At 31.7% G+C, this 27,233-nt stretch overlaps 19 non-coding genes across 19 annotated transcripts; all 19 read right to left on the minus strand.

Moving 5' to 3' along the window:
* Positions 1-326: 326 nt before the first annotated feature.
* On the minus strand, positions 327-467 carry LOC147809583 (U4 spliceosomal RNA). Its single transcript, XR_015434406.1, has one exon. It is a non-coding gene; the product is annotated as a U4 spliceosomal RNA (small nuclear RNA).
* A 4,672-nt stretch (positions 468-5,139) lies between these two features.
* On the minus strand, positions 5,140-5,257 carry LOC147809584 (U5 spliceosomal RNA). The gene has a single exon (XR_015434392.1). It is a non-coding gene; the product is annotated as a U5 spliceosomal RNA (small nuclear RNA).
* An 858-nt stretch (positions 5,258-6,115) lies between these two features.
* On the minus strand, positions 6,116-6,277 carry LOC147809585 (U1 spliceosomal RNA). Its single transcript, XR_015434468.1, has one exon. It is a non-coding gene; the product is annotated as a U1 spliceosomal RNA (small nuclear RNA).
* Positions 6,278-6,887: 610 nt separating this feature from the next.
* LOC147809586 (U4 spliceosomal RNA) lies at positions 6,888-7,028 on the minus strand. The gene has a single exon (XR_015434407.1). It is a non-coding gene; the product is annotated as a U4 spliceosomal RNA (small nuclear RNA).
* Positions 7,029-8,493: 1,465 nt separating this feature from the next.
* On the minus strand, positions 8,494-8,611 carry LOC147809587 (U5 spliceosomal RNA). Its single transcript, XR_015434385.1, has one exon. It is a non-coding gene; the product is annotated as a U5 spliceosomal RNA (small nuclear RNA).
* An 858-nt stretch (positions 8,612-9,469) lies between these two features.
* Positions 9,470-9,631, minus strand: LOC147809588 (U1 spliceosomal RNA). The gene has a single exon (XR_015434465.1). It is a non-coding gene; the product is annotated as a U1 spliceosomal RNA (small nuclear RNA).
* A 610-nt stretch (positions 9,632-10,241) lies between these two features.
* LOC147809589 (U4 spliceosomal RNA) lies at positions 10,242-10,382 on the minus strand. Its single transcript, XR_015434408.1, has one exon. It is a non-coding gene; the product is annotated as a U4 spliceosomal RNA (small nuclear RNA).
* A 1,467-nt stretch (positions 10,383-11,849) lies between these two features.
* LOC147809590 (U5 spliceosomal RNA) lies at positions 11,850-11,967 on the minus strand. Its single transcript, XR_015434386.1, has one exon. It is a non-coding gene; the product is annotated as a U5 spliceosomal RNA (small nuclear RNA).
* An 859-nt stretch (positions 11,968-12,826) lies between these two features.
* LOC147809591 (U1 spliceosomal RNA) lies at positions 12,827-12,987 on the minus strand. The gene has a single exon (XR_015434471.1). It is a non-coding gene; the product is annotated as a U1 spliceosomal RNA (small nuclear RNA).
* Positions 12,988-13,597: 610 nt separating this feature from the next.
* LOC147809592 (U4 spliceosomal RNA) lies at positions 13,598-13,738 on the minus strand. The gene has a single exon (XR_015434409.1). It is a non-coding gene; the product is annotated as a U4 spliceosomal RNA (small nuclear RNA).
* Positions 13,739-15,203: 1,465 nt separating this feature from the next.
* Positions 15,204-15,321, minus strand: LOC147809593 (U5 spliceosomal RNA). The gene has a single exon (XR_015434387.1). It is a non-coding gene; the product is annotated as a U5 spliceosomal RNA (small nuclear RNA).
* Positions 15,322-16,179: 858 nt separating this feature from the next.
* LOC147809594 (U1 spliceosomal RNA) lies at positions 16,180-16,341 on the minus strand. The gene has a single exon (XR_015434466.1). It is a non-coding gene; the product is annotated as a U1 spliceosomal RNA (small nuclear RNA).
* A 610-nt stretch (positions 16,342-16,951) lies between these two features.
* Positions 16,952-17,092, minus strand: LOC147809595 (U4 spliceosomal RNA). The gene has a single exon (XR_015434410.1). It is a non-coding gene; the product is annotated as a U4 spliceosomal RNA (small nuclear RNA).
* Positions 17,093-18,558: 1,466 nt separating this feature from the next.
* LOC147809596 (U5 spliceosomal RNA) lies at positions 18,559-18,676 on the minus strand. The gene has a single exon (XR_015434389.1). It is a non-coding gene; the product is annotated as a U5 spliceosomal RNA (small nuclear RNA).
* Positions 18,677-19,534: 858 nt separating this feature from the next.
* Positions 19,535-19,696, minus strand: LOC147809597 (U1 spliceosomal RNA). The gene has a single exon (XR_015434369.1). It is a non-coding gene; the product is annotated as a U1 spliceosomal RNA (small nuclear RNA).
* Positions 19,697-20,306: 610 nt separating this feature from the next.
* Positions 20,307-20,447, minus strand: LOC147809598 (U4 spliceosomal RNA). The gene has a single exon (XR_015434411.1). It is a non-coding gene; the product is annotated as a U4 spliceosomal RNA (small nuclear RNA).
* A 1,467-nt stretch (positions 20,448-21,914) lies between these two features.
* On the minus strand, positions 21,915-22,032 carry LOC147809599 (U5 spliceosomal RNA). Its single transcript, XR_015434390.1, has one exon. It is a non-coding gene; the product is annotated as a U5 spliceosomal RNA (small nuclear RNA).
* An 859-nt stretch (positions 22,033-22,891) lies between these two features.
* Positions 22,892-23,053, minus strand: LOC147809600 (U1 spliceosomal RNA). The gene has a single exon (XR_015434400.1). It is a non-coding gene; the product is annotated as a U1 spliceosomal RNA (small nuclear RNA).
* A 961-nt stretch (positions 23,054-24,014) lies between these two features.
* LOC147809601 (U4 spliceosomal RNA) lies at positions 24,015-24,155 on the minus strand. The gene has a single exon (XR_015434435.1). It is a non-coding gene; the product is annotated as a U4 spliceosomal RNA (small nuclear RNA).
* Between the last annotated feature and the right edge of the window lie 3,078 nt (positions 24,156-27,233).

Consider the following 27,233-nt stretch of genomic DNA (forward strand, 5'->3'; position numbering starts at 1 on the left):
GTCGTGCATTAAAGCTGCTCTTATTCACATTTTTAGAGAAATTAATATAACGGGTAGGCACTTCCACATATTTTGCTGAGATTTAAAAGGTAAGAATTTTTGTGAGTTTCGACAAGAAAAACTTAATAGAATATTGTCCTTTAATTGATGTAAAGGCAATCGTAACGGTAGCAACACCACCATTTATAGTGAGTGTAAGTGGTACGGAAAGTATAACTGACTACTCTCCGAGAGGGATACTCCATTCCGTGTTAAAACGACGGTGGAGAACATAGGCTTTAGTTTTGGAGATTTAATTTTCATGTACCTTCTCTTGTGAAAATAAACCTCCGAAGAGGCTCCCAAAAATTGCCTATGCCGTCGGTTTTGCACGACGACATGGCGGGGTATTGGGAAAAGTTTTCAACTAGCAATAGTCACGCCTCGGTAGAACCTCATTGGCTATGACACTGCCTCTGCGCAAAGCTAAAGACAAGACGGAAAACGAATTATATGTTAAAAGAATTTAATTTATAAGAATGGTAGTTTAAAATACGATAAAAAAATCTTTTTTCGATTTTAATGTTTAATTTATGGATAGATGTTGAATGACGGAATAAAACGTGAGCACACATAAGCATTTGTTTTCCTCAAATTCGAATACTCTCAAAAGTTATGAAAGGAATTTAATATTTGTGGAAGTCATTAAAATTTATTTGTCGTTTTCCATTTAAATCTGTGAAATATTTTAAAATTTTTCTCTGTTCAAGAGAGATTATTTTCGTACTATTGGTGTATGTCTGCCATAGAATATGCAATTTTATCTTTGACATTAAAATTTCACAGATAGTATGAATTTTCGATCATGAATAAAACCATTTGTGTTTATTCTCAAGAGAGGTTTGAAATCAGTTTTGCTCCTGTTTCGAACTTCATATTGGCCGCAGGTAGCTCTACTAAAAGGAATCAAGGCTTTACTGTAGCAAATTTTGCTATATAGAATATACGAGAGATATGTGGAATGCACACAATTTTTTCATGAACTGATATTCCCTATGTAAGATCTTAAAAATAGAATTTTTCACGGTTTTGTCTTTCGCTTAAGAGCGACACTCACGTTTCAGATTTATTTAAAAGTGCTCTTTAGAGAGAAATATCGACATTGTGCTGCTGATAATGCTTTTTTGTGTAACGCCAACAATCATATTAAACTGAGCGTTATTTTATACAGCTTTCCAAATTTTTAATTAATGTCCTGTTTTCCCTAAATCAATTCTTCATATGAATCACTTTTTATTAACTATTTTCTTTTAATTTAAAAAAAAAAAAAACTGTCTCTCCTTACGAAAGTGCAAATGGGATGTATCAAAATACCTTTGAAACGATGTGGTGAAGGGAAAATATCACATGAATCTCCACTTCAAAAATTTGCGAAGCACGATTTTAACTAAAAAAAATTATGTCGAACGAAGATAAGTTTATTATGAATTTGTAATAAACTATTGTAAAAATGAACTGTTAAAAATCTTTTGAATTGAAGATATGCTGAAAGAAATTCGCCAGATTATGCAGATTACATAAGTCGATTTAAATACAAAATTTCGAGCTAGAACTGCGCAAGGAGGAAGTTCCTCTCTCTGAAAAGCATGTGTAACATGATATAAATTATCAAGTGTAAGCTTTATTCAAGGAATAACCACAGCTCTAAAATAAAATATAAATTACAAAATTGCATCTTCTTCAAATTTCCGACCAAAATTATGATAAAATGAGACATTCATTCAAGGTTATTGTTTATTTTGTATAATGCAAATATATTTACCTAATAAGGTTTTGAAGCAACCAAAATAATTCCTTATTTCACTAATTATTTGCGTATTCTTTCAATATTTGTACATTCAAAATAGCTCACACCCCTGACGCTTCATTACATCTCAAAACTACTTTTATGCATATAATCCAGAGTTGGCCGTTGATTACAGTAATCGATTACAACTGTAATTGATTACAGATAATTACAGCTATGTAATCAATTACTTGTAATCACGATTACAAGTAATCAATTACTTGTAATCGTGATTACAACTTTCAAAAAATTTTGATTACAGCTGTAATCATGATTACAATTTTGATTACAGTAATCAATTACTTGTAATCACGATTACAAGTAATCAATTACTTGTAATCGTGATTACAACTTTCAAAAAATTTTGATTACAGCTGTAATCATGATTACAATTTTGATTACAGTAATCAATTACTTGTAATCATGATTACAAGTAATTGCGATTACAAGTAATCACAACAAAAACGATTACAAGTAATTATGATTACAAGTAATCAAAATATATGATTACATGTAATCATGATTACATGTAATTTGATTACATGTAATTGTGATTACTTGTAATCAAACTATACGATTACAAGTTATTACGATTGTATACTATAGTCAAATTTTCTATGTAAGCATTCATGTGTTTACATATTTTTATGTACATAGAATGTACGCACGCATGAACGTACAATTTGCGATTCCTATACATACAATGTATGCACAAACGTTCTTTGTACGTACAATATTCATAATTATATTGTAATATACTTAATGCAATGCGCATATGCTTAGTACATATAATTATTCATTTATGATACATGTACGCATGTATGTTAGTTTGTACAAAAGGGCAATGTTTTGTATCTTTGTATACATAGACAATGTATGTATGAACGTATATGAAAATAATGTTTATGCGTTTGCATGCTTTTATGTACTTAAGTGCATATATTGTATAAATTTACGATAATAGCACGTATATACAATGTACGTTTGTATATAAAATTGTATGTATTTGCGTACAATATGTAAAAATGTTATTTAAAGGTACAATATATGCACATAGTTGCGTAAATAAAATGCGCACATGTATACATGCATATTTATATGTACATCGATATATGTGCACGCAAAGTATGTACTTATGTACAACTTACGTATGTACTTGTATAACTACATACTTTGTTAATACTTATGCGCATGTAATGCATGGATGTACAAAAAAATAGTTATATGCACAATGTATGCATGTGCATACAACGTATACATGTACATAATTACAAGTAATGTACAAATACGTGCGTACATTTAAATATATGTAATTACAATATACACATACATTGTGCATACATTAAAAAAATTTATATGAGTAAAGTTATTAAAATTTGTTTTAAAATTATTCTAAGGTATATGAAACTCGACCTCATATTTTTTAGAAAGCAAACGATAATTTTATTTGGAATTTCTAAATATTAATTCCACACATAAAATTTACCGTTTTTCTTACCATTTAAAAAATTTCTATGAATCATGCATTATGTTATAAAAAAAATAAATCTGTATTGTCAAACACTTCATGAAAATACCTGAAAATAATTTTTTATTCAGAGAATTTCAAAATGATATAGAACAATTAAAGCTGAAAACTAAATTTAAATATCGTTTGATTTTGTCATTTAACTTGCTTGAGTCATTAAAAGTTAACTTACATGCATTTTATTTATTGCATTGTACACATATTTCGACATAAATGTAATGTACATATGTATACGTGTAATGTATGTACGCATGTACAATGTATGTACATACATTCATGTATTGTACGTGCATATATAGTACATATGGATATGCATACATGGAACATACGTGTATTGTACATGTGTGGATACATTCATTGTACATATATACATTGCACCATATGCATAGATAGGGATAGCATGCATGTACACATGAAAAATTTGTACGAGAGAATTATGCCCAATATATTTATGCACATACGTACTGTATATGTACACACATATGTACATTATATGAACATTATATGTTCATTTCATCATATGTACATTATATGAATATACATCTGTACGCTATATGTATATACATCTGTACGCTATATGTACATACATCTGTACAATATATGCATCTCAAATGTGTGTATGTACGTACGTTATGCATGTCGAATGCATGTATGAATATATGTGAAATATAAATACGCCCCATGTACGTACAATAGTTCACAAATGTATTATGCATATTTGGATACTTACATTGAGCATGAACATATTATGTACATGTACATAAATACACTGGACATGCATATCATGCACATGTATACATACATATATTGTACATCCTACAGATATACCTATATTGTACATGCATACATATATTGTACTGTTCATAAATAAATTGCACATACATGCATGAGACATACATTGTACAGACAATGTATGTATGTTCGTACAAACACAAGTACTTGTATATACATGCGTACATGAACATAGATATACATTTTACATACACATATATTTGCATAAAATGCATATATTCATTGTGTATAAATGTACATGCCTACATTGTTTGCACATACATACGTAATTATTATCTATATACATACGTACATATATTTTATACCTACAATATAAGTGTATGTACATGTGTGTGATACTAAAATGTCTGAACATATGCACTAGATAAAATCATATGTACACACATTTCAGTTACATTCATTTGTACGTATACAAATACGTACAAAATGCTGTACATGTTAATACGTGCAAAATGTATCATTATAAAATACATTCTACTATCTACTGTAAAATATAATCATTTATAAGAATACAATAGTCTTGTAATCTGTAATTAGATTACATGTAATCATAATTACATGTAATCAAATTACATGTAATCAAATTACATGTAATCAAATTACATGTAATCATATATTTTGATTACTTGTAATCATAATTACTTGTAATCGTTTTTGTTGTGATTACTTGTAATCGCAATAACTTGGAATCATGATTACAAGTAATTGATTACTGTAATCAAAATTGTAATCATGATTACAGCTGTAATCAAAATTTTTTGAAAATTGTAATCATGATTACAAGTAATTGATTACTGTAATCGACTATGTAATCATGATTACAGCTGTAATCAATTTTTGTAATCACGATTACAAGTAATTGATTACTGTAATCAATATTGTAATCATGATTACAGCTGTAATCAAAATTTTTGACAATTGTAATCATGATTACAAGTAATTGATTACTGTAATCAAAAAATGTAATCGATTACATTTTTGGCCAACTCTGATATAATCCCAACAAATGGGATTCCAAAAATTTGCTTAAGCTCATTAGGATGCTCCTCTCCACGGTAATCTTTAGTAAAAGGCGAAAGATTAGCACGATTGATGAAGAGAAGCCAGAGCATTCGGGTGGCAACATTTTCAATTAAGGTGAGGAATTTTATTTTGAATTTAAATTGGTAGTTTTATGATGATTGAAAAATTAATTTCTTTTGCGCACTGAGTGGCTCTTGACATGTGATTCCGTTTTTTTAACTAATGTCGGTAGGAATTTATTTTTTCGGTACTGATTCTGCATGTATAAAAGTAAAACAACTTTCTAACATTAGGCCTGATATTGCAGCTCCGGTTTCAAGGAAACAATTGCATACGTCTCAATGTAAAGAAAAAAAACTGGATACATAAAATATTACAATAAGATGTAATTCAAATTGAATTCATTTGATGTTTTTTAATCCCTAAAGTCCCTCTCTACAAATGCGTAAAACAAATTGAGGAAAAAAAATAATAATTTTGGAAGACATTCGCTACCAATTTTATTATTGCGCCCCAATTGAAATCACAAATACCGAGGGTTCGAGAAGGATCCACAAGAAAGGGAACGATAAATGATGCCTACTTCTTTGCTAAGTCTTGGCGCGGATTTGCGTCAAAATCAAGGCTATTTCCTCCTCTAAGCTTTGCATGCGATTGCGAACACTGTAATTTGATGATAATCTTTTAAAAATTGAATACGAGATTTCATTAAACTTCGGCTCCTAATCGTTACAAAATCTAAAAGATTGAAGTTGTTAAAACAATAAATTCTAACACATTCAATGAAAAACACACGGCTAAGAGTATATTATAAAACATTCGGATAGAAAGTAAGGAAAACAGATGAGTAGTTGTCTTCATTAACAACGTGATATTGACTGAAATTTCCTCTCGCTTCTGCACATACTTCTAACTCTGGTGTTAAATTCTATCTTTTTTGTCTCGAAATAGGGACAGCGCGAACGCAGTCCCAACTACCAAAAATTTTGCACCCCAAGCAACCACAATTTGTGGATGTGGCGAGCGTCAACCTGTCGCAGTGCAATGAAAGGTCTCTGCTCGGGAGAGACTCCTCGGTGATCAAGGCGACTCCAGTACCAGGTAAGTATGCCAAAAGTGCGAGTGTTGAATTACTAAACTATTAAAGTATTTTTATTTTTGTGGTATTTATATTTTGAACAGGAAGAAAAACAAATTGTAACATCAATAGAAGCATATGAATTGGAAGTAGTCAGAGAGCAACACGTAACTTATAAAAAAATATTATAATGATGTAAGGAATTTCATTTAATGAATAATTTTACTATCTTTAATAGTTTTGTCTTTGGAATTTTTTCTAAAGTATTTAAAAACCTGAAAAAATATTTCATTTCCCAGATGTGTGCGCAATGTCGTCGTGCATTAAAGCTGCTCTTATTCACATTTTTAGAGAAATTAATATAACGGGTAGGCACTTCCACATATTTTGCTGAGATTTAAAAGGTAAGAATTTTTCTGAGTTTCGACAAGAAAAACTTAATAGAATATTGTCCTTTAATTGATGTAAAGGCAATCGTAACGGTAGCAACACCACCATTTATAGTGAGTGTAAGTGGTACGGAAAGTATAACTGACTACTCTCCGAGAGGGATACTCCATTCCGTGTTAAAACGACGGTGGAGAACATAGGCTTTAGTTTTGGAGATTTAATTTTCATGTACCTTCTCTTGTGAAAATAAACCTCCGAAGAGGCTCCCAAAAATTGCCTATGCCGTCGGTTTTGCACGACGACATGGCGGGGTATTGGGAAAAGTTTTCAACTAGCAATAGTCACGCCTCGGTAGAACCTCATTGGCTATGACACTGCCTCTGCGCAAAGCTAAAGACAAGACGGAAAACGAATTATATGTTAAAAGAATTTAATTTATAAGAATGGTAGTTTAAAATACGATAAAAAAATCTTTTTTCGATTTTAATGTTTAATTTATGGCTAGATGTTGAATGACGGAATAAAACGTGAGCACACATAAGCATTTGTTTTCATCAAATTCGAATACTCTCAAAAGTTATGAAAGGAATTTAATATTTGTGGAAGTCATTAAAATTTATTTGTCGTTTTCCATTTAAATCTGTGAAATATTTTAAAATTTTTCTCTGTTCAAGAGAGATTATTTTCGTACTATTGGTGTATGTCTGCCATAGAATATGCAATTTTATCTTTGACATTAAAATTTCACAGATAGTATGAATTTTCGATCATGAAAAAAACCATTTGTGTTTATTCTCAAGAGAGGTTTGAAATCAGTTTTGCTCCTGTTTCTAACTTCATATTGGCCGCAGGTAGCTCTACTAAAAGGAATCAAGGCTTTACTGTAGCAAATTTTGCTATATAGAATATACGAGAGATATGTGGAATGCACACAATTTTTTCATGAACTGATATTCCCTATGTAAGATCTTAAAAATAGAATTTTTCACGGTTTTGTCTTTCGCTTAAGAGCGACACTCACGTTTCAGATTTATTTAAAAGTGCTCTTTAGAGAGAAATATCGACATTGTGCTGCTGATAATGCTTTTTTGTGTAACGCCAACAATCATATTAAACTGAGCGTTATTTTATACAGCTTTCCAAATTTTTAATTAATGTCCTGTTTTCCCTAAATCAATTCTTCATATGAATCAATTTTTATTAACTATTTTCTTTTAATTTAAAAAAAAAAAACTGTCTCTCCTTACGAAAGTGCAAATGGGATGTATCAAAATACCTTTGAAACGATGTGGTGAAGGGAAAATATCACATGAATCTCCACTTCAAAAATTTGCGAAGCACGATTTTAACTAAAAAAAATTATGTCGAACGAAGATAAGTTTATTATGAATTTGTAATAAACTATTGTAAAAATGAACTGTTAAAAATCTTTTGAATTGAAGATATGCTGAAAGAAATTCGCCAGATTATGCAGATTACATAAGTCGATTTAAATACAAAATTTCGAGCTAGAACTGCGCAAGGAGGAAGTTCCTCTCTCTGAAAAGCATGTGTAACATGATATAAATTATCAAGTGTAAGCTTTATTCAAGGAATAACCACAGCTCTAAAATAAAATATAAATTACACAATTGCATCTTCTTCAAATTTACGACCAAAATTATGATAAAATGAGACATTCATTCAAGGTTATTGTTTATTTTGAATAATGCAAATATATTTACCTAATAAGGTTTTGAAGCAACCAAAATAATTCCTTATTTCACTAATTATTTGCGTATTCTTTCAATATTTGTACATTCAAAATAGCTCACACCCCTGACGCTTCATTACATCTCAAAACTACTTTTATGCATATAATCCCAACAAATGGGATTCCAAAAATTTGCTTAAGCTCATTAGGATGCTCCTCTCCACGGTAATCTTTAGTAAAAGGCGAAAGATTAGCACGATTGATGAAGAGAAGCCAGAGCATTCGGGTGGCAACGTTTTCAATTAAGGTGAGGAATTTTATTTTGAATTTAAATTCGTAGTTTTATGATGATCGAAAAATTAATTTCTTTTGCGCACTGAGTGGCTCTTGACATGTGATTCCGTTTTTTTAACTAATGTCGGTAGGAATTTATTTTTTCGGTACTGATTCTGCATGTATAAAAGTAAAACAACTTTCTAACATTAGGCCTGATATTGCAGCTCCGGTTTCAAGGAAACAATTGCATACGTCTCAATGTAAAGAAAAAAAACTGGATACATAAAATATTACAATAAGATGTAATTCAAATTTAATTCATTTGATGTTTTTTAATCCCTAAAGTCCCTCTCTACAAATGCGTAAAACAAATTGAGGAAAAAAAATAATAATTTTGGAAGACATTCGCTACCAATTTTATTATTGCGCCCCAATTGAAATCACAAATACCGAGGGTTCGAGAAGGATCCACAAGAAAGGGAACGATAAATGATGCCTACTTCTTTGCTAAGTCTTGGCGCGGATTTGCGTCAAAATCAAGGCTATTTCCTCCTCTAAGCTTTGCATGCGATTGCGAACACTGTAATTTGATGATAATCTTTTAAAAATTGAATACGAGATTTCATTAAACTTCGGCTCCTAATCGTTACAAAATCTAAAAGATTGAAGTTGTTAAAACAATAAATTCTAACACATTCAATGAAAAACACACGGCTAAGAGTATATTATAAAACATTCGGATAGAAAGTAAGGAAAACAGATGAGTAGTTGTCTTCATTAACAACGTGATATTGACTGAAATTTCCTCTCGCTTCTGCACATACTTCTAACTCTGGTGTTAAATTCTATCTTTTTTGTCTCGAAATAGGGACAGCGCGAACGCAGTCCCAACTACCAAAAATTTTGCACCCCAAGCAACCACAATTTGTGGATGTGGCGAGCGTCAACCTGTCGCAGTGCAATGAAAGGTCTCTGCTCGGGAGAGTCTCCTCGGTGATCAAGGCGACTCCAGTACCAGGTAAGTATGCCAAAAGTGCGAGTGTTGAATTACTAAACTATTAAAGTATTTTTATTTTTGTGGTATTTATATTTTGAACAGGAAGAAAAACAAATTGTAACATCAATAGAAGCATATGAATTGGAAGTAGTCAGAGAGCAACACGTAACTTATAAAAAAATATTATAATGATGTAAGGAATTTCATTTAATGAATAATTTTACTATCTTTAATAGTTTTGACTTTGGAATTTTTTCTAAAGTATTTAAAAACCTGAAAAAATATTTCATTTCCGAGATGTGTGCGCAATGTCGTCGTGCATTAAAGCTGCTCTTATTCACATTTTTAGAGAAATTAATATAACGGGTAGGCACTTCCACATATTTTGCTGAGATTTAAAAGGTAAGAATTTTTATGAGTTTCGACAAGAAAAACTTAATAGAATATTGTCCTTTAATTGATGTAAAGGCAATCGTAACGGTAGCAACACCACCATTTATAGTGAGTGTAAGTGGTACGGAAAGTATAACTGACTACTCTCCGAGAGGGATACTCCATTCCGTGTTAAAACGACGGTGGAGAACATAGGCTTTAGTTTTGGAGATTTAATTTTCATGTACCTTCTCTTGTGAAAATAAACCTCCGAAGAGGCTCCCAAAAATTGCCTATGCCGTCGGTTTTGCACGACGACATGGCGGGGTATTGGGAAAAGTTTTCAACTAGCAATAGTCACGCCTCGGTAGAACCTCATTGGCTATGACACTGCCTCTGCGCAAAGCTAAAGACAAGACGGAAAACGAATTATATGTTAAAAGAATTTAATTTATAAGAATGGTAGTTTAAAATACGATAAAAAAATCTTTTTTCGATTTTAATGTTTAATTTATGGCTAGATGTTGAATGACGGAATAAAACGTGAGCACACATAAGCATTTGTTTTCATCAAATTCGAATACTCTCAAAAGTTATGAAAGGAATTTAATATTTGTGGAAGTCATTAAAATTTATTTGTCGTTTTCCATTTAAATCTGTGAAATATTTTAAAATTTTTCTCTGTTCAAGAGAGATTATTTTCGTACTATTGGTGTATGTCTGCCATAGAATATGCAATTTTATCTTTGACATTAAAATTTCACAGATAGTATGAATTTTCAATCATGAAAAAAACCATTTGTGTTTATTCTCAAGAGAGGTTTGAAATCAGTTTTGCTCCTGTTTCTAACTTCATATTGGCCGCAGGTAGCTCTACTAAAAGGAATCAAGGCTTTACTGTAGCAAATTTTGCTATATAGAATATACGAGAGATATGTGGAATGCACACAATTTTTTCATGAACTGATATTCCCTATGTAACATCTTAAAAATAGAATTTTTCACGGTTTTGTCTTTCGCTTAAGAGCGACACTCACGTTTCAGATTTATTTAAAAGTGCTCTTTAGAGAGAAATATCGACATTGTGCTGCTGATAATGCTTTTTTGTGTAACGCCAACAATCATATTAAACTGAGCGTTATTTTATACAGCTTTCCAAATTTTTAATTAATGTCCTGTTTTCCCTAAATCAATTCTTCATATGAATCAATTTTTATTAACTATTTTCTTTTAATTTAAAAAAAAAAAAAACTGTCTCTCCTTACGAAAGTGCAAATGGGATGTATCAAAATACCTTTGAAACGATGTGGTGAAGGGAAAATATCACATGAATCTCCACTTCAAAAATTTGCGAAGCACGATTTTAACTAAAAAAAATTATGTCGAACGAAGATAAGTTTATTATGAATTTGTAATAAACTATTGTAAAAATGAACTGTTAAAAATCTTTTGAATTGAAGATATGCTGAAAGAAATTCGCCAGATTATGCAGATTACATAAGTCGATTTAAATACAAAATTTCGAGCTAGAACTGCGCAAGGAGGAAGTTCCTCTCTCTGAAAAGCATGTGTAACATGATATAAATTATCAAGTGTAAGCTTTATTCAAGGAATAACCACAGCTCTAAAATAAAATATAAATTACACAATTGCATCTTCTTCAAATTTACGACCAAAATTATGATAAAATGAGACATTCATTCAAGGTTATTGTTTATTTTGAATAATGCAAATATATTTACCTAATAAGGTTTTGAAGCAACCAAAATAATTCCTTATTTCACTAATTATTTGCGTATTCTTTCAATATTTGTACATTCAAAATAGCTCACACCCCTGACGCTTCATTACATCTCAAAACTACTTTTATGCATATAATCCCAACAAATGGGATTCCAAAAATTTGCTTAAGCTCATTAGGATGCTCCTCTCCACGGTAATCTTTAGTAAAAGGCGAAAGATTAGCACGATTGATGAAGAGAAGCCAGAGCATTCGGGTGGCAACGTTTTCAATTAAGGTGAGGAATTTTATTTTGAATTTAAATTCGTAGTTTTATGATGATCGAAAAATTAATTTCTTTTGCGCACTGAGTGGCTCTTGACATGTGATTCCGTTTTTTTTAACTAATGTCGGTAGGAATTTATTTTTTCGGTACTGATTCTGCATGTATAAAAGTAAAACAACTTTCTAACATTAGACCTGATATTGCAGCTCCGGTTTCAAGGAAACAATTGCATACGTCTCAATGTAAAGAAAAAAAACTGGATACATAAAATATTACAATAAGATGTAATTCAAATTTAATTCATTTGATGTTTTTTAATCCCCAAAGTCCCTCTCTACAAATGCGTAAAACAAATTGAGGAAAAAAAAAAATAATTTTGGAAGACATTCGCTACCAATTTTATTATTGCGCCCCAATTGAAATCACAAATACCGAGGGTTCGAGAAGGATCCACAAGAAAGGGAAAAATAAATGATGCCTACTTCTTTGCTAAGTCTTGGCGCGGATTTGCGTCAAAATCAAGGCTATTTCCTCCTCTAAGCTTTGCATGCGATTGCGAACACTGTAATTTGATGATAATCTTTTAAAAATTGAATACGAGATTTCATTAAACTTCGGCTACTAATCGTTACAAAATCTAAAAGATTGAAGTTGTTAAAACAATAAAATCTAACACATTCAATGAAAAACACACGGCTAAGAGTATATTATAAAACATTCGGATAGGAAGTAAGGAAAACAGATGAGTAGTTGTCTTCATTAACAACGAGATATTGACTGAAATTTCCTCTCGCTTCTGCACATACTTCTAACTCTGGTGTTAAATTCTATCTTTTTTGTCTCGAAATAGGGACAGCGCGAACGCAGTCCTAACTACCAAAAATTTTGCACCCCAAGCAACCACAATTTGTGGATGTGGCGAGCGTCAACCTATCGCAGTGCAATGAAAGGTCTCTGCTCGGGAGAGCCTCCTCGATGATCAAGGCTATCCAGTACCAGGTAAGTATGCCAAAAGTGCGAGTGTTGAATTACTAAACTATTAAAGTATTTTTATTTTTGTGGTATTTATATTTTGAACAGGAAGAAAAACAAATTGTAACATCAATAGAAGCATATGAATTGCAAGTAGTCAGAGAGCAACACGTAACTTATAAAAAAATATTATAATGATGTAAGGAATTTCATTTAATGAATAATTTTACTATCTTTAATAGTTTTGTCTTTGGAATTTTTTCTAAAGTATTTAAAAACCTGAAAAAATATTTCATTTCCGAGATGTGTGCGCAATGTCGTCGTGCATTAAAGCTGCTCTTATTCACATTTTTAGAGAAATTAATATAATGGGTAGGCACTTCCACATATTTTGCTGAGATTTAAAAGGTAAGAATTTTTGTGAGTTTCGACAAGAAAAACTTAATAGAATATTGTCCTTTAATTGATGTAAAGGCAATCGTAACGGTAGCAACACCACCATTTATAGTGAGTGTAAGTGGTACGGAAAGTATAACTGACTACTCTCCGAGAGGGATACTCCATTCCGTGTTAAAACGACGGTGGAGAACATAGGCTTTAGTTTTGGAGATTTAATTTTCATGTACCTTCTCTTGTGAAAATAAACCTCCGAAGAGGCTCCCAAAAATTGCCTATGCCGTCGGTTTTGCACGACGACATGGCGGGGTATTGGGAAAAGTTTTCAACTAGCAATAGTCACGCCTCGGTAGAACCTCATTGGCTATGACACTGCCTCTGCGCAAAGCTAAAGACAAGACGGAAAACGAATTATATGTTAAAAGAATTTAATTTATAAGAATGGTAGTTTAAAATACGATAAAAAAATCTTTTTTCGATTTTAATGTTTAATTTATGGATAGATGTTGAATGACGGAATAAAACGTGAGCACACATAAGCATTTGTTTTCCTCAAATTCGAATACTCTCAAAAGTTATGAAAGGAATTTAATATTTGTGGAAGTCATTAAAATTTATTTGTCGTTTTCCATTTAAATCTGTGAAATATTTTAAAATTTTTCTCTGTTCAAGAGAGATTATTTTCGTACTATTGGTGTATGTCTGCCATAGAATATGCAATTTTATCTTTGACATTAAAATTTCACAGATAGTATGAATTTTCGATCATGAATAAAACCATTTGTGTTTATTCTCAAGAGAGGTTTGAAATCAGTTTTGCTCCTGTTTCGAACTTCATATTGGCCGCAGGTAGCTCTACTAAAAGGAATCAAGGCTTTACTGTAGCAAATTTTGCTATATAGAATATACGAGAGATATGTGGAATGCACACAATTTTTTCATGAACTGATATTCCCTATGTAAGATCTTAAAAATAGAATTTTTCACGGTTTTGTCTTTCGCTTAAGAGCGACACTCACGTTTCAGATTTATTTAAAAGTGCTCTTTAGAGAGAAATATCGACATTGTGCTGCTGATAATGCTTTTTTGTGTAACGCCAACAATCATATTAAACTGAGCGTTATTTTATACAGCTTTCCAAATTTTTAATTAATGTCCTGTTTTCCCTAAATCAATGCTTCATATGAATCACTTTTTATTAACTATTTTCTTTTAATTTAAAAAAAAAAAACTGTCTCTCCTTACGAAAGTGCAAATGGGATGTATCAAAATACCTTTGAAACGATGTGGTGAAGGGAAAATATCACATGAATCTCCACTTCAAAAATTTGCGAAGCACGATTTTAACTAAAAAAAATTATGTCGAACGAAGATAAGTTTATTATGAATTTGTAATAAACTATTGTAAAAATGAACTGTTAAAAATCTTTTGAATTGAAGATATGCTGAAAGAAATTCGCCAGATTATGCAGATTACATAAGTCGATTTAAATACAAAATTTCGAGCTAGAACTGCGCAAGGAGGAAGTTCCTCTCTCTGAAAAGCATGTGTAACATGATATAAATTATCAAGTGTAAGCTTTATTCAAGGAATAACCACAGCTCTAAAATAAAATATAAATTACAAAATTGCATCTTCTTCAAATTTCCGACCAAAATTATGATAAAATGAGACATTCATTCAAGGTTATTGTTTATTTTGTATAATGCAAATATATTTACCTAATAAGGATTTGAAGCAACCAAAATAATTCCTTATTTCACTAATTATTTGCGTATTCTTTCAATATTTGTACATTCAAAATAGCTCACACGCCTGACGCTTCATTACATCTCAAAACTACTTTTATGCATATAATCCCAACAAATGGGATTCCAAAAATTTGCTTAAGCTCATTAGGATGCTCCTCTCCACGGTAATCTTTAGTAAAAGGCGAAAGATTAGCACGATTGATGAAGAGAAGCCAGAGCATTCGGGTGGCAACATTTTCAATTAAGGTGAGGAATTTTATTTTGAATTTAAATTGGTAGTTTTATGATGATCGAAAAATTAATTTCTTTTGCGCACTGAGTGGCTCTTGACATGTGATTCCGTTTTTTTAACTAATGTCGGTAGGAATTTATTTTTTCGGTACTGATTCTGCATGTATAAAAGTAAAACAACTTTCTAACATTAGACCTGATATTGCAGCTCCGGTTTCAAGGAAACAATTGCATACGTCTCAATGTAAAGAAAAAAAACTGGATACATAAAATATTACAATAAGATGTAATTCAAATTTAATTCATTTGATGTTTTTTAATCCCTAAAGTCCCTCTCTACAAATGCGTAAAACAAATTGAGGAAAAAAAATAATAATTTTGGAAGACATTCGCTACCAATTTTATTATTGCGCCCCAATTGAAATCACAAATACCGAGGGTTCGAGAAGGATCCACAAGAAAGGGAACGATAAATGATGCCTACTTCTTTGCTAAGTCTTGGCGCGGATTTGCGTCAAAATCAAGGCTATTTCCTCCTCTAAGCTTTGCATGCGATTGCGAACACTGTAATTTGATGATAATCTTTTAAAAATTGAATACGAGATTTCATTAAACTTCGGCTCCTAATCGTTACAAAATCTAAAAGATTGAAGTTGTTAAAACAATAAATTCTAACACATTCAATGAAAAACACACGGCTAAGAGTATATTATAAAACATTCGGATAGAAAGTAAGGAAAACAGATGAGTAGTTGTCTTCATTAACAACGTGATATTGACTGAAATTTCCTCTCGCTTCTGCACATACTTCTAACTCTGGTGTTAAATTCTATCTTTTTTGTCTCGAAATAGGGACAGCGCGAACGCAGTCCCAACTACCAAGAATTTTGCACCCCAAGCAACCACAATTTGTGGATGTGGCGAGCGTCAACCTGTCGCAGTGCAATGAAAGGTCTCTGCTCGGGAGAGCCTCCTCGGTGATCAAGGCGACTCCAGTACCAGGTAAGTATGCCAATAGTGCGAGTGTTGAATTACTAAACTATTAAAGTATTTTTATTTTTGTGGTATTTATATTTTGAACAGGAAGAAAAACAAATTGTAACATCAATAGAAGCATATGAATTGGAAGTAGTCAGAGAGCAACACGTAACTTATAAAAAAATATTATAATGATGTAAGGAATTTCATTTAATGAATAATTTTACTATCTTTAATAGTTTTGACTTTGGAATTTTTTCTAAAGTATTTAAAAACCTGAAAAAATATTTCATTTCCGAGATGTGTGCGCAATGTCGTAGTGCATTAAAGCTGCTCTTATTCACATTTTTAGAGAAATTAATATAACGGGTAGGCACTTCCACATATTTTGCTGAGATTTAAAAGGTAAGAATTTTTGTGAGTTTCGACAAGAAAAACTTAATAGAATATTGTCCTTTAATTGATGTAAAGGCAATCGTAACGGTAGCAACACCACCATTTATAGTGAGTGTAAGTGGTACGGAAAGTATAACTGACTACTCTCCGAGAGGGATACTCCATTCCGTGTTAAAACGACGGTGGAGAACATAGGCTTTAGTTTTGGAGATTTAATTTTCATGTACCTTCTCTTGTGAAAATAAACCTCCGAAGAGGCTCCCAAAAATTGCCTATGCCGTCGGTTTTGCACGACGACATGGCGGGGTATTGGGAAAAGTTTTCAACTAGCAATAGTCACGCCTCGGTAGAACCTCATTGGCTATGACACTGCCTCTGCGCAAAGCTAAAGACAAGACGGAAAACGAATTATATGTTAAAAGAATTTAATTTATAAGAATGGTAGTTTAAAATACGATAAAAAAATCTTTTTTCGATTTTAATGTTTAATTTATGGCTAGATGTTGAATGACGGAATAAAACGTGAGCACACATAAGCATTTGTTTTCATCAAATTCGAATACTCTCAAAAGTTATGAAAGGAATTTAATATTTGTGGAAGTCATTAAAATTTATTTGTCGTTTTCCATTTAAATCTGTGAAATATTTTAAAATTTTTCTCTGTTCAAGAGAGATTATTTTCGTACTATTGGTGTATGTCTGCCATAGAATATGCAATTTTATCTTTGACATTAAAATTTCACAGATAGTATGAATTTTCGATCATGAAAAAAACCATTTGTGTTTATTCTCAAGAGAGGTTTGAAATCAGTTTTGCTCCTGTTTCTAACTTCATATTGGCCGCAGGTAGCTCTACTAAAAGGAATCAAGGCTTTACTGTAGCAAATTTTGCTATATAGAATATACGAGAGATATGTGGAATGCACACAATTTTTTTATGAACTGATATTCCCTATGTAAGATCTTAAAAATAGAATTTTTCACGGTTTTGTCTTTCGCTTAAGAGCGACACTCACGTTTCAGATTTATTTAAAAGTGCTCTTTAGAGAGAAATATCGACATTGTGCTGCTGATAATGCTTTTTTGTGTAACGCCAACAATCATATTAAACTGAGCGTTATTTTATACAGCTTTCCAAATTTTTAATTAATGTCCTGTTTTCCCTAAATCAATTCTTCATATGAATCAATTTTTATTAACTATTTTCTTTTAATTTAAAAAAAAAAAAACTGTCTCTCCTTACGAAAGTGCAAATGGGATGTATCAAAATACCTTTGAAACGATGTGGTGAAGGGAAAATATCACATGAATCTCCACTTCAAAAATTTGCGAAGCACGATTTTAACTAAAAAAAATTATGTCGAACGAAGATAAGTTTATTATGAATTTGTAATAAACTATTGTAAAAATGAACTGTTAAAAATCTTTTGAATTGAAGATATGCTGAAAGAAATTCGCCAGATTATGCAGATTACATAAGTCGATTTAAATACAAAATTTCGAGCTAGAACTGCGCAAGGAGGAAGTTCCTCTCTCTGAAAAGCATGTGTAACATGATATAAATTATCAAGTGTAAGCTTTATTCAAGGAATAACCACAGCTCTAAAATAAAATATAAATTACACAATTGCATCTTCTTCAAATTTACGACCAAAATTATGATAAAATGAGACATTCATTCAAGGTTATTGTTTATTTTGAATAATGCAAATATATTTACCTAATAAGGTTTTGAAGCAACCAAAATAATTCCTTATTTCACTAATTATTTGCGTATTCTTTCAATATTTGTACATTCAAAATAGCTCACACCCCTGACGCTTCATTACATCTCAAAACTACTTTTATGCATATAATCCCAACAAATGGGATTCCAAAAATTTGCTTAAGCTCATTAGGATGCTCCTCTCCACGGTAATCTTTAGTAAAAGGCGAAAGATTAGCACGATTGATGAAGAGAAGCCAGAGCATTCGGGTGGCAACGTTTTCAATTAAGGTGAGGAATTTTATTTTGAATTTAAATTCGTAGTTTTATGATGATCGAAAAATTAATTTCTTTTGCGCACTGAGTGGCTCTTGACATGTGATTCCGTTTTTTTAACTAATGTCGGTAGGAATTTATTTTTTCGGTACTGATTCTGCATGTATAAAAGTAAAACAACTTTCTAACATTAGACCTGATATTGCAGCTCCGGTTTCAAGGAAACAATTGCATACGTCTCAATGTAAAGAAAAAAAACTGGATACATAAAATATTACAATAAGATGTAATTCAAATTTAATTCATTTGATGTTTTTTAATCCCCAAAGTCCCTCTCTACAAATGCGTAAAACAAATTGAGGAAAAAAAATAATAATTTTGGAAGACATTCGCTACCAATTTTATTATTGCGCCCCAATTGAAATCACAAATACCGAGGGTTCGAGAAGGATCCACAAGAAAGGGAAAAATAAATGATGCCTACTTCTTTGCTAAGTCTTGGCGCGGATTTGCGTCAAAATCAAGGCTATTTCCTCCTCTAAGCTTTGCATGCGATTGCGAACACTGTAATTTGATGATAATCTTTTAAAAATTGAATACGAGATTTCATTAAACTTCGGCTACTAATCGTTACAAAATCTAAAAGATTGAAGTTGTTAAAACAATAAAATCTAACACATTCAATGAAAAACACACGGCTAAGAGTATATTATAAAACATTCGGATAGGAAGTAAGGAAAACAGATGAATAGTTGTCTTCATTAACAACGAGATATTGACTGAAATTTCCTCTCGCTTCTGCACATACTTCTAACTCTGGTGTTAAATTCTATCTTTTTTGTCTCGAAATAGGGACAGCGCGAACGCAGTCCCAACTACCAAAAATTTTGCACCCCAAGTAACCACAATTTGTGGATGTGGCGAGCGTCAACCTGTCGCAGTGCAATGAAAGGTCTCTGCTCGGGAGAGCCTCCTCGGTGATCAAGGCTACTCCAGTACCAGGTAAGTATGCCAAAAGTGCGAGTGTTGAATTACTAAACTATTAAAGTATTTTTATTTTTGTGGTATTTATATTTTGAACAGGAAGAAAAACAAATTGTAACATCAATAGAAGCATATGAATTGCAAGTAGTCAGAGAGCAACACGTAACTTATAAAAAAATATTATAATGATGTAAGGAATTTCATTTAATGAATAATTTTACTATCTTTAATAGTTTTGTCTTTGGAATTTTTTCTAAAGTATTTAAAAACCTGAAAAAATATTTCATTTCCGAGATGTGTGCGCAATGTCGTCGTGCATTAAAGCTGCTCTTATTCACATTTTTAGAGAAATTAATATAACGGGTAGGCACTTCCACATATTTTGCTGAGATTTAAAAGGTAAGAATTTTTGTGAGTTTCGACAAGAAAAACTTAATAGAATATTGTCCTTTAATTGATGTAAAGGCAATCGTAACGGTAGCAACACCACCATTTATAGTGAGTGTAAGTGGTACGGAAAGTATAACTGACTACTCTCCGAGAGGGATACTCCATTCCGTGTTAAAACGACGGTGGAGAACATAGGCTTTAGTTTTGGAGATTTAATTTTCATGTACCTTCTCTTGTGAAAATAAACCTCCGAAGAGGCTCCCAAAAATTGCCTATGCCGTCGGTTTTGCACGACGACATGGCGGGGTATTGGGAAAAGTTTTCAACTAGCAATAGTCACGCCTCGGTAGAACCTCATTGGCTATGACACTGCCTCTGCGCAAAGCTAAAGACAAGACGGAAAACGAATTATATGTTAAAAGAATTTAATTTATAAGAATGGTAGTTTAAAATACGATAAAAAAATCTTTTTTCGATTTTAATGTTTAATTTATGGATAGATGTTGAATGACGGAATAAAACGTGAGCACACATAAGCATTTGTTTTCCTCAAATTCGAATACTCTCAAAAGTTATGAAAGGAATTTAATATTTGTGGAAGTCATTAAAATTTATTTGTCGTTTTCCATTTAAATCTGTGAAATATTTTAAAATTTTTCTCTGTTCAAGAGAGATTATTTTCGTACTATTGGTGTATGTCTGCCATAGAATATGCAATTTTATCTTTGACATTAAAATTTCACAGATAGTATGAATTTTCGATCATGAATAAAACCATTTGTGTTTATTCTCAAGAGAGGTTTGAAATCAGTTTTGCTCCTGTTTCTAACTTCATATTGGCCGCAGGTAGCTCTACTAAAAGGAATCAAGGCTTTACTGTAGCAAATTTTGCTATATAGAATATACGAGAGATATGTGGAATGCACACAATTTTTTCATGAACTGATATTCCCTATGTAAGATCTTAAAAATAGAATTTTTCACGGTTTTGTCTTTCGCTTAAGAGCGACACTCACGTTTCAGATTTATTTAAAAGTGCTCTTTAGAGAGAAATATCGACATTGTGCTGCTGATAATGCTTTTTTGTGTAACGCCAACAATCATATTAAACTGAGCGTTATTTTATACAGCTTTCCAAATTTTTAATTAATGTCCTGTTTTCCCTAAATCAATTCTTCATATGAATCACTTTTTATTAACTATTTTCTTTTAATTTAAAAAAAAAAAAAACTGTCTCTCCTTACGAAAGTGCAAATGGGATGTATCAAAATACCTTTGAAACGATGTGGTGAAGGGAAAATATCACATGAATCTCCACTTCAAAAATTTGCGAAGCACGATTTTAACTAAAAAAAATTATGTCGAACGAAGATAAGTTTATTATGAATTTGTAATAAACTATTGTAAAAATGAACTGTTAAAAATCTTTTGAATTGAAGATATGCTGAAAGAAATTCGCCAGATTATGCAGATTACATAAGTCGATTTAAATACAAAATTTCGAGCTAGAACTGCGCAAGGAGGAAGTTCCTCTCTCTGAAAAGCATGTGTAACATGATATAAATTATCAAGTGTAAGCTTTATTCAAGGAATAACCACAGCTCTAAAATAAAATATAAATTACAAAATTGCATCTTCTTCAAATTTCCGACCAAAATTATGATAAAATGAGACATTCATTCAAGGTTATTGTTTATTTTGTATAATGCAAATATATTTACCTAATAAGGTTTTGAAGCAACCAAAATAATTCCTTATTTCACTAATTATTTGCGTATTCTTTCAATATTTGTACATTCAAAATAGCTCACACGCCTGACGCTTCATTACATCTCAAAACTACTTTTATGCATATAATCCCAACAAATGGGATTCCAAAAATTTGCTTAAGCTCATTAGGATGCTCCTCTCCACGGTAATCTTTAGTAAAAGGCGAAAGATTAGCACGATTGATGAAGAGAAGCCAGAGCATTCGGGTGGCAACATTTTCAATTAAGGTGAGGAATTTTATTTTGAATTTAAATTGGTAGTTTTATGATGATCGAAAAATTAATTTCTTTTGCGCACTGAGTGGCTCTTGACATGTGATTCCGTTTTTTTAACTAATGTCGGTAGGAATTTATTTTTTCGGTACTGATTCTGCATGTATAAAAGTAAAACAACTTTCTAACATTAGGCCTGATATTGCAGCTCCGGTTTCAAGGAAACAATTGCATACGTCTCAATGTAAAGAAAAAAAACTGGATACATAAAATATTACAATAAGATGTAATTCAAATTTAATTCATTTGATGTTTTTTAATCCCCAAAGTCCCTCTCTACAAATGCGTAAAACAAATTGAGGAAAAAAAAATAATAATTTTGGAAGACATTCGCTACCAATTTTATTATTGCGCCCCAATTGAAATCACAAATACCGAGGGTTCGAGAAGGATCCACAAGAAAGGGAACGATAAATGATGCCTACTTCTTTGCTAAGTCTTGGCGCGGATTTGCGTCAAAATCAAGGCTATTTCCTCCTCTAAGCTTTGCATGCGATTGCGAACACTGTAATTTGATGATAATCTTTTAAAAATTGAATACGAGATTTCATTAAACTTCGGCTCCTAATCGTTACAAAATCTAAAAGATTGAAGTTGTTAAAACAATAAAATCTAACACATTCAATGAAAAACACACGGCTAAGAGTATATTATAAAACATTCGGATAGAAAATAAGGAAAACAGATGAGTAGTTGTCTTCATTAACAACGTGATATTGACTGAAATTTCCTCTCGCTTCTGCACATACTTCTAACTCTGGTGTTAAATTCTATCTTTTTTGTCTCGAAATAGGGACAGCGCGAACGCAGTCCCAACTACCAAAAATTTTGCACCCCAAGCAACCACAATTTGTGGATGTGGCGAGCGTCAACCTGTCGCAGTGCAATGAAAGGTCTCTGCTCGGGAGAGCCTCCTCGGTGATCAAGGCTACTCCAGTACCAGGTAAGTATGCCAAAAGTGCGAGTGTTGAATTACTAAACTATTAAAGTATTTTTATTTTTGTGGTATTTATATTTTGAACAGGAAGAAAAACAAATTGTAACATCAATAGAAGCATATGAATTGCAAGTAGTCAGAGAGCAACACGTAACTTATAAAAAAATATTATAATGATGTAAGGAATTTCATTTAATGAATAATTTTACTATCTTTAATAGTTTTGTCTTTGGAATTTTTTCTAAAGTATTTAAAAACCTGAAAAAATATTTCATTCCCGAGATGTGTGCGCAATGTCGTCGTGCATTAACCCTTTCGCGCCGACTGTCACAAATACGTGACAGCATAAGATCGTATCAATCAGGGTAAAAATATAAAACTGGTAATCAAAGTATTTCTTTAGCAGTTTATTTGTGGGCGGAGTTATAATTGTTTGATTTATTTAATTCACCATTACTTTGTTCAAAATAAAACTATTTAGTTATACTTTGAATTAACATTGATTATATATATGTTTAAACTAACAATAATTAAAGTAAAAGCAAAGTAAGTCTGTCAAATCAGCAACGACTACATTTAAGTTACCGTTTTTTATTTAATTACAACTTGATTCTGATTTTGCACGAATGCTTTTCTGAATCACCCGTCCCCAAGGGGTTAAAGCTGCTCTTATTCACATTTTTAGAGAAATTAATATAACGGGTAGGCACTTCCACATATTTTGCTGAGATTTAAAAGGTAAGAATTTTTGTGAGTTTCGACAAGAAAAACTTAATAGAATATTGTCCTTTAATTGATGTAAAGGCAATCGTAACGGTAGCAACACCGCCATTTATAGTGAGTGTAAGTGGTACGGAAAGTATAACTGACTACTCTCCGAGAGGGATACTCCATTCCGTTTTAAAACGACGGTGGAGAACATAGGCTTTAGTTTTGGAGATTTAATTTTCATGTACCTTCTCTTGTGAAAATAAACCTCCGAAGAGGCTCCCAGAAATTGCCTATGCTGTCGGTTTTGCACGACGACATGGCGGGGTATTGGGAAAAGTTTTCAACTAGCAATAGTCACGCCTCGGTAGAACCTCATTGGCTATGACACTGCCTCTGCGCAAAGCTAATGACAAGACGGAAAACGAATTATATGTTAAAAGAATTTAATTTATAAACATGGTAGTTTAAAATACGATAAAAAAAATCTTTTTTTGATTTTAATGTTTAATTTATGGAAAGATGTTGAGTGACGGAATAAAACGTGAGCACACATAAGCATTTGTTTTCATCAAATTCGAATACTCTCAAAAGTTATGAAAGGAATTTAATATTTGTGGAAGTCATTAAAATTTATTTGTCGTTTTCCATTTAAATCTGTGAAATATTTTATAATTTTTCTCTGTTCCAGAGAGATTATTTTCGTACTATTGGTGTATGTCTGCCATAGAATATGCAATTTTATCTTTGACATTAAAATTTCACAGATAGTATGAATTTTCGATCATGAAAAAAACCATTTGTGTTTATTCTCAAGAGAGGTTTGAAATCAGTTTTGCTCCTGTTTCTAACTTCATATTGGCCGCAGGTAGCTCTACTAAAAGGAATCAAGGCTTTACTGTAGCAAATTTTGCTATATAGAATATACGAGAGATATGTGGAATGCACACAATTTTTTCATGAACTGATATTCCCTATGTAAGATCTTAAAAATAGAAATTTTCACGGTTTTTGTCTTTCGCTTAAGAGCGACACTCACGTTTTAGATTTATTTAAAAGTGCTCTTTAGAGAGAAATATCGACATTGTGCTGCTGATAATGCTTTTTTGTGTAACGCCTACAATCATATTAAACTGAGCGATATTTTATACAGCTTTCCAAATTTTTAATTAATGTCCTGTTTTCCCTAAATCAATTCTTCATATGAATCAATTTTTATTAACTTTTTTCTTTTAATTTAAAAAAAAAAACTGTCTCTCCTTACGAAAGTGCAAATGGGATGTATCAAAATACCTTTGAAACGATGTGGTGAAGGGAAAATATCACATGAATCTCCACTTCAAAAATTTGCGAAGCACGATTTTAACTAAAAAAAATTATTTCGAACGAAGATAAGTTTATTATGAATTTGTAATAAACTATTGTAAAAATGAACTGTTAAAAATCTTTTGAATTGAAGATATGCTGAAAGAAATTTGCCAGATTATGCAGATTACATAAGTCGATTTAAATACAAAATTTCGAGCTAGAACTGCGCAAGGACGAAGTCCCTCTCTTTGAAAAGCATGTGTAACATGATATAAATTATCAAGTGTAAGCTTTATTCAAGGAATAACCACAGCTCTAAAATAAAATGTAAATTACACAATTGCATCTTCTTCAAATTTACGACCAAAATTATGATAAGATGAGACATTCATTCAAGGTTATTGTTTATTTTGTATAATGCAAATATATTTACCTAATCAGGTTTTGAAGCAACCAAAATAATTCCTTATTTTACTATTTATTTGCGTATTCTTTCAATATTTGTACATTCAAAATAGCTCACACCTCTGACGCTTCCGTTTTCTTACATCTCAAAACTACTTTTATGCATATAATCCAAACAAGTGGGATTCCAAAAATTTGCTTAAGCTCATTAGGATGCTCCTCTCCAATACCGTAAATTAATGCATATAGGCATACCTGCCAACTCTTCCGGATTTTCCCGAAGATTTTATTTTCATATTTAAAGTGGTAGTAAATATATATATTTTTTTCTTTTATAAATTTAATTTTTAAACGATTTTGATCACCACTATTCTTACTAAAATTAAGCACATATATGAATTTTGCGTTACTATCATGGTTGTCAACGTAAGGTTTCTCAAATACAAGATATTTGTTTGCTTAAAATTGAAGTTTTAATTCCATTTTAATACCACTGGGAAAAATTATAATGTAAAGGATTAAAAGTTGGCAGGTATGTATAGGTATAGATGATACTCGGCGAGAAAAGGTTAAATATTCAGTCTTTCGTGTTGGCAGAAATGAAATTGTACTCTACTACTGCTTGTGATCATTGAAAATTGCCATAGATGAAGAAATTGATGGCAAGGAAAGTTGTGTCCGAAAACATTTGAGCAATGTTAATCATATTCATAATACAACATTCGCCAGAAATTCGATAGTTCCAGCAAATGTTTTTTATAAGAGATTTGCAATGACGTCAAAATTCAAAATTAGAATTTGGTATCTAAAATCATGATAAATTTATATTTTTAATTAAAGTGGTAGATTAATTTTTTTTTAAAGAAAATTGTGCCTTTGGCATACCTGCCAACTTCCACCCTTTCCGAGAATGGATTTTTAGAGTGGTTGTAAGAGAATAAACGAAAAACAATCTGACTCAAAAATATATATATTTTGATCCCGTTGAAATTCGCTTGAGCAAGGCTTGGCTTGAACTTGGATAGGTATTTTATCGAAGTACCTGCCCGCGAATGCGGGCACCTCACCTCTTCATCTATTTATTGGCCCTAGGGCAACTGTGACTAGTGGCTTTGGACTTGAGCAAGGATTATTATGCTTTGATATATTTATTGTAATTATTTATATGCAGTGGTGGTCAAACTCATTTATAATTATCATTATAATTCAAAAAATTAATTGGAATAACCTGAGTATTTTTACCACTTTAAATATGAAAATAAAATCTCCTGGAAAATCCGGAAGAGTTGGCAGGTATGCTTTGGAAAATCAAATTTTTTCCGCATTTTTCAGAGCCTTAATTTGACAAAAAGAAAGAATCTCAACTAGCGGAGCGTCTCCTTCACCATTTTAGAATGACTAGATAGAAAAGAATATTGATGCTTCCTACACGCAGTAAAGAGAAAATATTTTAGCCAGTTTCAGAGGAGGTGCACTAGAAGTCTTAATTGCAGATTTAAAAAAAATATATATATACTTTGCACAATTTTTATTGAACCCCTCAAGAAATCGTTAAGCACAATTTGAATAGCACTTTTACTAAGAAAAGTCTTCATTGGCAAACCTATGTATCGAGTCCCTTATACTAAATCTGGTGGTCTGTATGGATTTGCCTTCTATGAAAAGTAACGCCTACTCAAAATTTTCTCTGAGATATGAGGTGATAAAAATTTACTTTTAGAAAACAGTGCACGAGTGAATAAATATTTATTTTCCGGTATATTTCCGTATGGC

Source organism: Parasteatoda tepidariorum, chromosome 5 (assembly GCF_982258835.1).
Source record: "Parasteatoda tepidariorum strain Cologne lab strain chromosome 5, Ptep-v5.0, whole genome shotgun sequence".
In the NCBI taxonomy this organism is placed as follows: Eukaryota; Metazoa; Arthropoda; class Arachnida; order Araneae; family Theridiidae; genus Parasteatoda; species Parasteatoda tepidariorum.